This window comes from Ovis aries, chromosome 2 (genome assembly GCF_016772045.2).
Source record: "Ovis aries strain OAR_USU_Benz2616 breed Rambouillet chromosome 2, ARS-UI_Ramb_v3.0, whole genome shotgun sequence".
NCBI lineage: Eukaryota > Metazoa > Chordata > Mammalia > Artiodactyla > Bovidae > Ovis > Ovis aries.
In genome coordinates this window covers 8,920,406-8,934,694 of record NC_056055.1, presented here as the reverse complement: position 1 = coordinate 8,934,694, position 14,289 = coordinate 8,920,406, and the positions used below count along the sequence as shown (strand labels likewise).

The following is a 14,289-nucleotide window of genomic DNA, read 5'->3' as shown; positions in this document are numbered from 1 at the left end:
GAGAGAAAGTGTCTGTGCTCACCATCTCACCAGACGAATCCGCAACTCTCAACAGAACCGGTTTGAACAAATTCATGTGATGAAAGAGGAACTCACAGGGCCTCTCCCAGCAGACTCTCCCAGTTGGATTTCTGCCACCATATTCTGCTGCAACCCCCAGGAAAGAATGAAGGAAGGGATTCTCTTCTGCATCCTATGTTTGGGCACTTTCTCAATTTTCCTGGGTGGAGATCCATCTTCTCTCATTGTTAGTGCAACCGGGGCCTTTGGCAAATAGCCAGTCCTGTGACCGATGATGGCAAAGCTTGACTCCTGAACCTTATTTGGCTGAACCAGTGCCAAATGGAAACTGAATCTTGGGAGCCACAGTCACCGGGGGAAAGTGGTGAGTTAGACGGAGTCTGGTCAGGGGAAGTCCAAAACCTGTTCCACTTTCCATTTCCTTACTGGTGAACATACTCAGATTCAACAGGATCTCTGAGGTCCTTTCCAACTTGAAGTTTATGGTCCTTCTGGGCATGCCGCATTATCACCCTCACTTATTCATTCATTCGTCAAATATTTATTAAGCACCTACTGTGTAGATACAAATTGTTCTCATAACTAACCGAAATGAAATGTATTGAAAGCTCTTCAAGGAAATAAGGCTCTCTATAAACTCATGTACATAATAAGACTTAAAAAAAATCTTACATAACAAGATGTCCCAAGATAGGAAGATTTCAAAATAGGTTAATTCAGCTGCCAAATGACATCAGATACCAGCTTCTTTCTGCCTTTCCTCTGTTCCACTTTCAGCATGTTGGTTGGGTCCCCTCATTTTCTCAACGTAGCTGAAACAGCTCATTGTATCCTCATGTATCTAGGGGTACATAGAGTATTGAAATACCTTGAGCTTTCTTTTTAAGATTTAAGAAACTGTTCCTAAAGCCTTTCTTGTCTTTCTCAATATGTTTCTGTCAAATATCATTAGCCAGAATGGGAGCATATGTCCCTTCCCAAGTCAGTCACTGATATGAATGGAAGCTCATACTAATCCAAGTTCTTCCTTACTGGGATAGGGTGGGACTGGGATCTAGAAAAATGAAGCCAGTCAGAAGAGTCCGGATAACTCAACAAATCCAGAGTTCTGTTAGCAAGGAAAAATGCTGTTGGGTAGACAACCAAGTGTCTGCCTCACCAATCTTTGTATTTTTTTTTTTTTTTTGGCAATCTTAGACGCAAAATGTGATATCTCATATTTTTGTTTATGTTTGCTTTTTAATCCAGTTGGGCATTTCTTCCGTATTTCTTGGCCATTTTTAATTTTTATTTTATAATTTTCTTGTCTATATCGGCCTATTTTTCTCTTGGTTTATTCATTTTTCTTATCAATTTGTAAGAGTTATTTGTTTATTATTTTTCTAGTGGGGCTGCTATTTCCTTCCCCATTCCTTTGCTCTGGATCAGGCAATCATGAGTTCTTTCTTTTCCTTCAGTCCCATGTACTTTCCAAATTTACCTTCTTGGAGCTGTTTGCAAAATTCTTTCCTTTGTAACAGACACATCCGTGGTCTAGTACAGAACAGTTTCCCACCAACATCTCATTAGTCCCCAGTCTGCTGTATTCCTCTTTTAGAATAAATGTCGCATCCTCTTTTCCTCTTCCGGTTGCAGGTGCCCCACATGGCTCTGTTTGGACTGCTGCCATGGTCTCACAACTGTTTTCCTCTCCTCCAGTGCCCTCTCTTTCATCCATCCTGCAGTATATCAGGGACAAACACTAAGGTGTGAATAACACAGCTTTACAGCCTTTGTGACTAAGGCTGCCCTCTCGCTTGTTCAGTGGCCACTAGACTCTAAGCCTAGCATGTAAGATGTGCTTTGCTCCGTTCCAAACATCTTTTCTCACTGTTGCCTTATGCGCCTATGATAGCAGTCTACTGTGCCTAATCTTGCTTTCTGCCGTGTCCTTTCTTGCTTTCCCTCTTGTCCTTATGGTGAAATCTCACCCATTTCTCAACACCCACCTCAGAGCTACCACCTTAGCAAAGTCCTCCCAGATTCCTCAAGTCAGAATCACCTTCTCTTTCCTCTTTTGTAAGCATTTTTATTTACTGCCTGTGTTTGAGAGGATGTCTTATCTGTATCACTCACTGTCCCATGCATGTGGGGCTCTCCACAGCCCTCATCACTTCCTAGAGTTTATGTGGAGGGATGCTCAGTGTGAGCTTGCTAAATCTGTTCAGTTCAGTTCAGTTCAGTTCAGTCACTCAGTTGTGTCCGACTCTTTGCGGCCCCATGAATCGCAGTACGCCAGGCCTCCCTGTCCATCACCAACTCCTGGAGTTCACTCAGAGTCGCGTCCATCGAGTCAGTGATGCCATCCAGCAGTGCTCAATAAATGCCTGAGCATAACAATTCCTCTTGGTGTGCAATTAACCTGGGGGGCAACTTAAATTTGATTGCCATTTAGCACTTGCTGGAGCAAGGCTGATGACCACTACATGCAAAAACACTTTGGGGAAAGGAGGTGTTTTCCACAGTCTCTTTGTAGTATGGATTTTCAGGCCTCAGTTTTGATTTGTTAGCAGATGACTCCATGATGGTATTTCAATCAATCAACCCTTTTAGCTATTTTAAGTGAAATCAGCCTTGAAAATGCAACTACAAACAAATCTTTATAAGTCATGCTAAATTATGGGGAATGGAATCAATTGAAGACATTTACGTTTCTAGTTCCTCTTAAGAACCTTTAAAAGATATATTATAGCCAGTAGTTATTGACAATTTGTTACACATCATGCACTATTTTAAGTACTCTACATATGTGAATTAATTTAATCCTTCTCATACTTTTAAGAGATAGGTACAGTGATCATTTTCATCTTAGATATGGGAAACAGGCCAGAGAGTTTCAGTAACTTGCTTTAAGTCACAAAGCTAGTAAGTAGAGGAACCAGGATTTAAATCCAAGTAGTTGGATTTCTGAACTTGCACAGTGAAATGAACTGAGTTGTATTTTCACTGACCACCAAGGAGATAAGTAGTCATTTCAAAACCATTCAATGTAAATTACTTTTTTAGCAACCTTAAGTTTTCAGGGACAGGAGGACAAAAAGGAAAAGACTTGGGTGGGGAAACTTTTTGGCTACGTCTCCAGTTATAAGAATTAAAAGGTTTATTCAGCTGCGATCTCACCTTACTCTTGGTTTTCTTGCTAGAACTCCTGATGATCTGGAAGGCCCAGTTAAGGATGCAGAGAGATGACGGGAGGTAAGTTAGAAGGAACATTACAGAAACTGCAGTTTTGTGCTGCTGTGATGAATTTTCTGTTTCGTGAAGATAAGCTTTTTGTAGATTTTAACAACTATGATATTACTTCCCTGGTGGCTTAGACAGTAAAGCCACAATGTCTGCCTACAATGCGGGAGACCTGGATTCTATCCCTGGGTCAGGAAGATCCTCTGGAGAAGGAAATGGCAAAGTACTCCAGTATACTTGTTTGGAAAATCCCATGGATAGAGGAGCATGGTAGGCTACAGTCCATGGGGTTGCAAAGAGTTGGACATGACTGAACTACTGAACTGAACTGATGGTATTTTAATCATTTAATGAGAATGTGCCTGCCAATTTCTGTACCAATGGCATCCTAGAATAAAAGGATTTATCCTAATGGGATAAAACTTTATATCTCTTTTGAAAAAAGAAAATAAATCCTTTGATTAATTTCCCCTACTGTCTGTAGAACAGGTATTATGAAATGCGCTTAGCAGTGATTCTCAAAGTGTGGTCTGGGGATCCTCAGGGGTCGGTCCCTTGGACCCTTTCAAGGAGTCCCTGAGGCCAAGACTATTTTCATAGTGATACTGAGATATTATGGAACCTTTCCCCTCTCATCTTCTCACAAGTACACAGTGGAGTTTTGCAGAGGCAGCAAGTTGAATGCAGAAGCAGACCTGAAAAACTGTTGGCTTTTCTTAAGCCAAGCATTAAAGAGATCTCCAAAATGAGAGAAAAAAAAAAAGTGCCACTTTTTGCAGTAAGTTATTTTTGTTTTTGCTCCTTGCAACCCCATGGACTACAATGCATGGAATTCTCCAGGCCAGAATACTGGAGTGGGTAGCTGTTCCCTTCTTCAGGAGATCTTCCCAACCCAGGGATTGAATCCAGGTTTCCCACATTGCAGGCGGATTCTCTACTAGCTGAGCCATGAGGGAAGGCCAAGAATACTGGAGTGGGTAGCCTATTTCTTCTCCAGTGGATCTTCCCGACCCAGTAATCGAACTGGGGTCTCCTGCATTGCATATGGATTCTTTACCAACTGAGATATCAAGGAAGGCCTTTTGAAAAATACTTTCATAAAAATATGTTGTTTGTGTTAACCCATTACAATGTAATGGGTTTATTACTGTTGTTTTAAAATAAATATTCTCAAATGATCAGTTTTAATTCATAATACTTTGGTCACCTGATGCAAAGAGCTGACTCATTTGAAAAGACCCTGATGCTAGGAAAGATTGAAGGCAGGAAGAGAAGGGGACGACAGAGGATGAGATGGTTGGATGGCATCACCGACTCAATGGGCATGAGTTTTGGTAAATTCCGGGAGTTGCTGATGGACAGGGAGGCCTGGCGTGCTGCGGTCCATGAGGTCACAAAGAGTCGGACACGACTGAACTGAACTGAACTGAATTCATAATACACTCCATATCAGTAGGTATGACCCATGTAAGCAAAAGCTCTTTAAGATTCTCAGTCAATTTATGAGTGAAAGAGGATTCTGAGACCATAAAATGTGAGAACCATGGGTATAGACTAGAACAGATCTAAGTCATGAGTTATGTTTAGGTTAGACTCAGATCATGATTTCATCTCTGTATGTGCTGAATATTTATTTAATGCTTGAAGTGTATTCATTTAGTTATTCACAGATTCAGTGGCTATTTGTTGAATGCTTGCTGTGTGCCGGTGCTACGTGGAACACAGAGTACAGTGGGGAGCAAGACAGCCTCCCCTCCCTGAGCTTAACCTTGACTTTCATTCATGCAACTTTCCCTTTACCAGTGATAGCCAGGATCTGCTCTAGTCTTAGCAGAGCCCCCAAAGGATTTACAATCTAGGGAGGCAAGACACCTGTGTGGAATGCTTAAGCAAATCAGGATGAATATAGTTACACCATCATTAGCAGCTCTCATGATGTAGGAGCTCAGAGAAGGGAGAAATCAGTGTGGATTGGTATTCTGGAACTGGACTTCAACCCAGAAGGACAGTCAGGCTTAAGAGAGCTCAGTTTGAGAAGAAGGGGCCAGGCTGGGTGGGGGGAATAAATGAGCAGATTTGTGGAGGTGAATCACTGTCACTGTCCAGCATGTAGGGATGGAAAGAGGCCTGCCTCATGGAAGAGTTTTATGGAGGGGAGCTCAGGTTTTCTTCTGAGGTTGATGGAAACCTCCTTATGTCTTCTAGGCTGCTGGTCATCTATGTGATGGGTCTCCTGAATGTGATTACAAATCTATGCCATAATTTAGTTCAGTTCAGTTCAGCTGCTCAGTCGTGTCCGACTCTTTGAGACCCCATGAACTGTAGCATGCCAGGCCTCCCTGTCCATCACGAATTCCTGGAGTCCATTCAAACTCATGTCCGTTGAGCCGGTGACGCCATCCAACCATCACATCTTCTGTCGTCCCCTTCTCCTCCTGCCCTCAATCTCTCCCAGCATCAGGGTCTTTTCAAATGAGCCAGCTCTTCGCATCAGGTGGCCAAAGAATTGGAGTTTCAGCTTCAGCGTGAGTCCTTCCAATGAATATTCAGGACTGATCTCCTTTAGAATGGACTGGTTGGGTCTCCTTGCAGGCCAAGGGACTCTCAAGAGTCTTCTCCAACACCACAGTTCAAAAGCATCAATTAGGCACTCAACTTTCTTTATAGTCCAATTCTCACATCCATACATGACCACTGGAAAAACCATAGCCTTGACTAGATGGGCCTTTGTTGGCAAACTGATGTCTCTGCTTTTGAATATGCTATCTAGGTTGGTCATAACTTTCCTTCTAAGGAGTAAGCATCTTTTAATTTCATGACTGTAACCACCATCCTCAGTGATTTTGAAGCCTCCCAAAATAAAATCAGCCACTGTTTCCACTATTTTCCCATCTATTTGCCATGAAGTGATGGGACTGGATGCCATGACCTTAGTTTTCTGAATGTTGAGCCAACTTTTTCACTCTCCTCTTTCACTTTCATCAAGAGGCTTTTTAGTTCCTCTTCGCTTTTTGCCATAAGCGTGGTGTCATCTGCATATCTGAGATTATTGATATTTCTCCTGGCAATCTTGATTCCAGCTTGTGCTTCTTCCAGTCCAGCGTTTCTCATGATGTACTCTGCATAGAAGTTAAATAAGCAGGGTGACAATATACAGCCTTGATGTACTTCTTTTCCTATTTGGAACCAGTCTGTTGTTCCATGTCCATTTCTAACTGTTGCTTCCTGACCTGCATACAGATTTCTCAAGAGGCAGGTCAGGTGGTCTGGTATTCCCATCTCTTTCAGAATTTTCCACAGCTTATTGTGATCCACACAGTCAAAAGCTTTGGCATAGTCAATAAAACAGAAATAGATGTTTTTCTGGAACTCTCTTGCTTTTTTGATGATCCAGTGGATGTTGGCAACTTGATCTCTGGTTCCCCTGCCTTTTCTAAAACCAGCTTGAACATCTGGAAGTTCACGGTCACACGTTGCTGAAGCCTGGCTTGGAGCATTTTGAGCGTGACTTTACTAGCGTGTGAGATGAGTGCAATTGTGCCATCATTCAGTGTTTCCCAAATTTGCAAGACCCAAAACTTTCCCAAATAACAGAATTATCTGGAAGGACTTGGGCTTCATCCAAGATGTACTAATCTGGAGAGGGGCCTCATGTTCTGTGTCTTTATCAGTCATACTAGGTGATTTTCTTTCTTTTTTTTTTTTAAATTATATGCAAGTTTGGGAAGTGTAACTTACCCCATTACCAATGATTCCAGCCCTGATGGTGCACACAGGGAAACTTTAGAAAAATGCTACTGCTCAGGCTCTACCCTCAGTGACCTAATCAATGACAACAAAGTGATGAAAGTCAGAGCTGACTAATGGTAATTCGAGTGAAATTAGGAGAGGTTTTAGTAATTTTTCATCAGTTGCACTACGTTTCCCACAGTCTAAGAATCAGTTAGGAACATCACATCTGTGTTAAATAACAGTGTTTATCTAGTTTCAGGACGCCAAGAATCCAGCAGTGCAAGCAGGGTGTGTTTATTGGTGGGGTGGAAGTCACTTGCTTTGAAGAAAAATAAAATAACATATACTGTTGCTTCGGGCTACCAGTGTCTGCTCAGGTCACAGCAGAAGTTGAAAGCATCTGCTTGAGGCCCCCACAGGAAGTAATCCCCTGGCTTCACTTAACTGGAAACTTTGGGAGGAAGGAGAGAAACAAAGTCACACCAGGGCCTCACTGTTCCTGAGAACTTTCTGCGTAATTGTGAAGTATGTGCCACTTGATTCCACAGGAAAATCAGTTTAGTTTTACTGAGAAAATGTTTGTTTTTCCATTTATGAAATCGTGGACTCCAAGTTTTGGGACGTCACAGAGTCAGAAAACATGTGAGAGGCCACTCGTCTGTACCGCTTACTCTGTCTCTGCGCTTCCTCATTCGCTGGACCAGGCGCCAGGAGACGGTGAACTTTGAGCTGCCTCTGGCTACTGGCTTGCTGTGTGACCTTGAGCAAACACCTTGTCCCTCTAGGCCTCAGCTTCTCTATCTGTTTGAAGAAAGATGTTCTCTGTTGAGCCCTTCCCGATGCATTTTTGGAAAAGTATAAACCTCAGTTATAACATTTCTCTGGCTCCTTTTTAGAAAAAGAAAATGTAGTTTATAGAGCCAAAGGGTTAAACTGCACCTAGAAAGAACTATGCTTGTAATGTGGTCCAGTGGAAGAGGATCTGTGCAGAGACTTAGAAAACAGTCTGAGTAGTCAGGAAGGCATATCTGAAAATCGGAAGAAGGGAAGTGTCTGAAGCTTGACCTTCTTGGTTCATCTTCCTGCTACGTTGTATAGTCCTGAGCTTGTTCTCTATGGGATCCGTTTTCTTCATTCATAAAATAGGGTTGATGACGGTGATACCCGTCTCATGAAGGTGTTCTGACAGGTAGATAAAACGATGTGCTTAGTATCTCAATACAAACGAGCTGTCAGTAGTTTCTTCTTAGAACTGTGGTTGCAGTGGGTGTTTTCTCCTTTCTTTCCTGTGTCCCTTGGTAGTGTTCCAGCTTAATGCAGATGTTAATGCATCTTTATTCTTTCTACTCTATAATTATTTTGGCTTGGTTCACCTAAGGAAAGAAGAAAGGAAATGCTTTTTATGAAGTGAAGTTTTAAAGAACAAATAATATACCTAGATGGTAAGATTCAAAGAAGGTGAAAAATTACTTGTATTTAATGGAGACAGAAATAGAGTCCCAAAATTGGACAGGGTAACAGATCTCTGGATGAGGGATTGCTTCCTAACACTGTGCCTTTTGACCTTCATTTCCGGAGCAAGAACTTTCTATGTAAACCATTGGCATGAATCAGAGAACATCTGGGTTCTCTAGAAGGGCAGCTTCCAGAGCGGAGCAAAGAGTCAAGACCTTCCTGCCCTCTTTGTCTGCCTCTCATCTTCCTGGCCCCCATTCCTCGGAATGGAGCAATGACAGTGAGGAGTCCACGGCTGCAAAAGAGCTGGTCCTGAAAGTCAGCTTCATATTCTCTGCGGGTCCCTTGTGCGAGTTGCTTGCCCCCTCAACCTCACTCAGAATCTGTACCTGTGCATGGGCTTGTTGGAACGGATGTTAGGTTCCATGCATCAGGACTACCTAATTTTATTCAAAATACAACCAGTTCAGACACCTCAGGGATCCTGGTTCAGGAAAGTAGAAGATGAGTTGAGAGCCACTGCTCCTGAACCCCTAAAACCCTAGATGTCCTCCATTCATGACTCACCCTCCTAATGGAAGGAGAGAATTCAAACAAGTTTCCTCTTGCACAGGGTTGTCATCCAGTCCGTGGTTCTGGAAGTGTAGTCTCCTGTGAGACATGAGGGCTTGTCTGAAAGTCTCAGAGAGAATCATGCATGAGTCTTCCCTTTGCTTTTAGATTTGTTGTTGTTCAGTCACTGAGTCGTGTCCAGCTCTTAGCGACCCTATGAACTGCAGATGCCAGGCTTCCCTGTCCTTCACTGTCTCCTGGAGTTTGCTCAGACTTGTGTCCATCAAATCAATGATGCCATCCAACCGTCTCATCCTCTGTCGTCCCCTTCTCCTCCTGCCCTCAATCTTTTCCAGCATCAGGGTCTTTTCAAGTGAGTCAGCTCTTTGCATCAGGTGGTCAAAGTATTGGAGCTTCAGCATCAGAACTTCCAATGAATATTCAGGGTTGATTTCCTTTAGGATTGACTGGTTTGATCTCCTTACTGTCCAAGGGACTCTTAAGAGTCTTCTCTAGCACCACAGTTCAAAAACATCAATTCTTCACCACTTAGTCTTTTCAGAAGATTAATGACATAAATTTTCATAAGTTATAATCTTTTATATCAGTATAATTAAGGACTGTTTGTTAATCTGATATCTGAATTTGAGTTCCCCTGAAAACAAAGCCCAAGGCAAGGTTTTAGGTGAGATGTTTATATGGAAGGTAATCCCAGGAAGTAGAAAGAAGGGATGGGAGAAAAACCAGTAAAGGCTATGTCACTGAATTAGTCAGTTTTGGGCAGCTGGGCTTAATGCCTTGGGTACCCTCTGTCAATCCATATAGTTCAGTGGTTTCTAACCAAGTGATTTTTCTCAGTGGCATTGGCAATGTATGGAGATATTTATGGATGTCACAGCTAGGGAGGGCTACTGGGATCCAGGTTGCTGATAAATATCCTACAATATACAGGACAACCCCCCACAACAAGGAATAGTTCAGCCCCAAATGTCAATGGTGCTGATGTTGAGAAACCTGTCTCAGAACTGTTCCTCTTATGGATAATGACAGCTACTCATCAACCCTCACCGCCTCTGGATGAAGGCTGCCTCTGGGGAGTGTGAACATCTTCAAACCAGCAGGCTGTACTTGAATTAAGGCTGAGCAGGTTTCTTCGCTTTTGGAGAAGTCCCTGAGGCAGAAAAGCATAAGGTAGCCTGATGTGTGCTCAAATCAGGACAAGGTCAAAGGGGAAGTTACTAAATGTAATTTTCCTAGCTGAGTTTTGGGGCTGTGGAGAACATGGTACAGCTGAAAAGAAAAATGTAGACCCTAACACTATCATAATTTAATTTGACCATGAAAATGGCTGAAGGCTGGAAATCCAATATATTGCAGTCACTGTATGGTGAAGTGGTTAAATGCATGGTATCTGGGGCAAGACTGCTGCTGCTGCTAAGTCGCTTCAGTCGTGTCTGACTCTGTGCGACCCCTAGATGGCAGCCCACCAGGCTCCCCTGTCCCTGGGATTCTCCAGGCAAGAACACTGGAGTGGGTTGCCATTTCCTTCTCCAAGGCATGAAAGTGAGAAGTGAAAGTGAAGTCGCTCGCTGCATTCAAATTCTGCCTCCGACAGTTTTTAGCTTTGTGGCCTTGAATAAATTAGTTAACGTCTCTGTCCCTCAGTTTTCTCTTCTAGAAAATAGGCTTAATAATGATTCCCTCCTCATGAAGTTATTGTAAGGATTAACTTTTATTTTACATGTATAGATGTAACATATATATTTAATGCAACATTTTAACAGTACCTGGCGTTTAGTGAGTTGACTGCTGCTGCTACTGCTGCTAAGTTGCTTTAGTCGTGTCCAACTCTGTGCGACCCCATGAACTGCAGCCTACCAGGCTCCTCCGTCCATGGGATTTTCCAGGCAAGAGTACTAGAGTGGGATGCCATTGCCTTCTCTGGGTGAGCTGACTGACTGACTGGCTATTAGCATCATCCCAGGGCTTGAGTTCTCGACTTGGGGAATTACAGCGTTAATCTAGCTTGGCCCTTTTCCACTGGTAAAGGAAATTCAGCTGAAAAATGTTTATTGAGTGAGCTCTTATTATAAGCCAGATACTGTGATAGGCCCTTGGCCAGTCTCTAAGTAACAAGGCTAGGAATTTCTCTCTGTCCTCCTCTACTCTTTGTTTACGTGCTACCATTCTGGTCTACATTCCATGGGGTCGAAGAGAGCAGCTCACGCGCATGTTCCTTTCTTTGGTTTCATGAAGTGTGTGGAGAGCAAAGACTGCAGGACTTAGAGAAATGAACTCCGCTCAGTTCCGGGCTCCACGTCACCATTCACTGGCTATGGGTGTGGGAAATCCCTTTGCTTCTCATTCTGACCTTTGCGAGTGAAGATAGCCCACGTCTGCGTCACTGTGAGACTGAATGCCGTGGTGTAAGGAAGCTACGGTCAGAATTCCTAAACGCGCCAGCAGCTCATTGTTTCCCTTGAATGGCCAGTCTTCAGCATTCTGTGTGGGAAGGTGAAACGGTGCAACAGTGAAACAGATTTCTGGGCCTTAGCCCTATGGTTCTTGAGAATATCTTGGTGATACCAAGGGACTCCTTAATCAAAAAGGTTTTTTTCAAGTCAGTTTTGATGATGAGCCAAATTTGAGAATCATTAAACTATACTGTGAGTGCCATGGAGCAGAGATGATGTCCTTTATGTTTTTAAAGTCTCTTTCTTTGGTTTTGGCTGTGCTGGGCCTCTGCTGCCGCACGGGCTCGTGTCTAGTTGTCGTGAGTGGGCGCTGCTCTCTAGCTGCAGTGCATGGGCTTCTTATCACGGCAGCATCTCTGTTGTGGAGCGCAAGCTCTAGGGCATGTGAGCTCAGTAGTTGCCACGCCCAGGCTCTAGAGCACAGGCTCAGCAACTGTGGTTCACTGGCTTAGCTGCTCCACAGCATGCGGGATCTTCCCGACCAGGGATCAAAGGCGTGTCTCCTGCATCGACAGGCAGATTCTTATCCGCTGCATCACCAGGGAAGCCCCAGGAATGATGTCTTATTCAACTTTGTGTTCCCACTGCCTGACAAAGTTCTTCATATACAGTATAGTCAATAACTGTTTTTTGAATGAGCAAAAGGCGAAACCTCTCTATACCTAAGAAAAAAGAAGAAAGATGCAACGCTCCGGGAGTCACCCTGTGTCCCCCATCTGCATGTTTGCTGACCCACATTCTTTCCACTAAATTAGCTTCTGAAGCACCTGAGCTAACTTCCCCCTGGGACTATAATACTTGGGCAGCTTGCACTGTATGTTCAGATTCACCATGAGTGACAGTATCTGCTCTTTCTACGTCAAAGGTAGTTGTGAAGATTAAGCAGATAATAGATAAGAAAGTGATTTTTCAGACTGCAGTGTGCTATAGGGAATTAATGTTATAAAGAAGAATATGCTAAAGAGCTCCGTGGTTCTCCAAGGCTCAATAGTTACAGTGGCTGTAGAAGAGAGATGGTTCTTTAATCGGAATCTATAAGCCCACAGATTCACTACTGAGATTACTAAAGCTATTTAGAGACTAGATGTAAAATGAAGCAACATACAGAGTTGAAAGTGTAATACTGGGCAGAGGTATACAGGCCAAGGAAACCCCAAAGAATCCAGAGAGATCTTAGTGTTAATATCAGGAAATTAGAACTCAAGGTAAAAGATGCTAAACAGGTCAAAAAAGAACCTTTTATAATGATGGAGTACGTGAATTCCATGCTGTAATGGAATATACTGGTATGAATACATGCATCAATAAAAATAGTACTACAAGTATAGAAGGTGAAATCATCAGAAAATATCAATATAAACAGCAAGAGCAAAAATCCTGATGGAATAAAATTTGTAGTGGGAACATTTGTTATACTTTGGCAGATTCAGTAGATACAAGAGTTAAGATAAAGAGGACATAAAGGCAATCTAAAAGCTATTTCTAGTAGAAATACATTGAGACCCACAAACAAAGAATAAACCTTTTTTTTTTTTTTTAAGCACCCATGGAGCGAAATTTTACCATACTCTAAGCCTAAAAATACTCTAATAAAAAACAAATAATATTGACCTAAGCTATCCAGTATGTTAACCACAATTCACATCTGGCCATTGAGTACCCGAAATGTGGCTTCCCTGGTGACTCAGACAGTAAAGAATCTACCTGCAATGCAGGAGACCTGGGTTCAGTTCCTGGGTCAGGAAGATCCTGTGAAGAAGGGAATGGCTACACATTCCAATATTCTTGCCTGGAGAAATCTATGGACAGAGAAGCCTGGCAGGCTGCAGTTAGTTCATGGGGTCACAAAAAGTCGGACACCACTTATTGAGCTACTACTGCTAAGTCATTTCAGTCGTGTCTGACTCTGTGCGACCCTGTAGACGGCAGCCCACCAGGCTCCCCCGGTCCCTGGGATTCTCCAGGCAAGAACACTGGAGTGGGTTGCCATTTCTTTCTCTAATGCATGAAAGTAAAAAGTGAAAGTGAAGTCGCTCAGTCGTGTCCGACTCTTAGCGACCCCATGGACTGCAGCCTACCAGGCTCCTCCGTCCATGGGATTTTCCAGGCAAGAGTACTGGAGTGGGGTGCCATTGCCTTCTCCGATTGAGCTACTAGTAGCAACCTAAAAAAACATCCAGTATGGTAGCCGCAGTTCACATCTGGCCGTTGAGCACTTGAAATGTGGCTAGTTTTAATGGAGATGGGAACTGAGTACAAAACACAACAGATTTCAATGACAGTACCAGAAAAAGGAATGTTAAATATACCATTAAAATTTTGATATTGAATACTATTCAAATGGTAATGTTTTATATATTGAGTTAAATAAAAATATTAAAATTAATTTTACCTGTTTCTTTATACCTTTGCTAGTGTCAGTACTAGAATATTTTAAAGTATATATGTGACTCACATTTGTGGCTTGCATTATATTTCTATTGGTTAACACTTGTATAGGCCATATTTATTTTCCACAGTGATAAAGGACAAAATGTAAAGTACAATAACAATTTAAAAACCAAAACCACTCAGAACTTGAAAAAATAAAAGTACAAATTAAAATTTAAAAAAAAAATATCAAAAATCTTTTTGGGCCAAACTGACAATGTCAGAATATTTCATGAAGTAAATTTGGTGGATAAAAATAATTTATATAAAAATATATGGGATTTACCCAAAAGAAAATTAGGAGCCCTAATTATTTTCATTACTAAATAAGCAAAAGTGGAAATAAATGAAAAACAGTCAACTCAAAAAATCAGGAAAATGCAACTACATTCTCCAGGGGTCT

At 42.3% G+C, this 14,289-nt stretch overlaps 1 long non-coding RNA gene across 1 annotated transcript in view; it reads left to right on the top strand.

Moving 5' to 3' along the window:
• LOC121818582 (uncharacterized) overlaps nt 1-14,289 on the top strand; it is a 51,716-nt gene that overhangs the window by 18,875 nt on the left and 18,552 nt on the right. Inside the window, exon 2 of the long non-coding RNA XR_009599509.1 lies at nt 3,204-3,255. This is a non-coding gene — a long non-coding RNA (uncharacterized LOC121818582). The remainder of the gene's footprint in view (nt 1-3,203; nt 3,256-14,289) is intronic.